This window comes from Geospiza fortis, unplaced genomic scaffold (genome assembly GCF_000277835.1).
Source record: "Geospiza fortis unplaced genomic scaffold, GeoFor_1.0 scaffold254, whole genome shotgun sequence".
In the NCBI taxonomy this organism is placed as follows: Eukaryota; Metazoa; Chordata; class Aves; order Passeriformes; family Thraupidae; genus Geospiza; species Geospiza fortis.
In genome coordinates this window covers 1,241,569-1,242,079 of record NW_005054441.1, presented here as the reverse complement: position 1 = coordinate 1,242,079, position 511 = coordinate 1,241,569, and positions in this window count along the sequence as shown.

The window sequence follows — 511 nt, the reverse complement described above, 5'->3', positions numbered from 1 at the left end:
CGGAGTTCAGAAAAAAACAAGGTGAAAAATGCCTGATTTTGCCAGATCAGAACACGAAGTGGGGAGCACTGTGGGGCAGGAAGGGCTCCAGGAGTCCTGGCAGGACTGGGCTGAGCTGGGGCCAGTTGAAGCGCTGGTGCTGGCAGGGCCATGTGGCCAAGGTCAGCTGTCACCAGCAGGTCCCAGATCGTGCTCTGAGCTGCAGCTGCCGAGCTGAGCCCAGCTGTTCTGTGGTACAAGGCAGAGTGGTTCTTCCCTGCCATGGGGAGTGAGGCCCTGGGGCAAACTCACAAGACATTGCAGGTTTTGCTTGCTGCTCACTGAGCTGAGTGCTTCAGGGTTGAAAGAAAAACATTTTATGGATTTGTGCCAAAACTTGGGGCTGTGTTTCTGACAGCAATTTCCCTTCCTCTGTCCGGTGCTGGAATTGTTTTTGTTGTTCTAATCCCAGGCTCAGAGACTTCAATTGTAGTGGAGCCCAAGCTGCTTTTCAGGCCAGGAGCATCTTTGT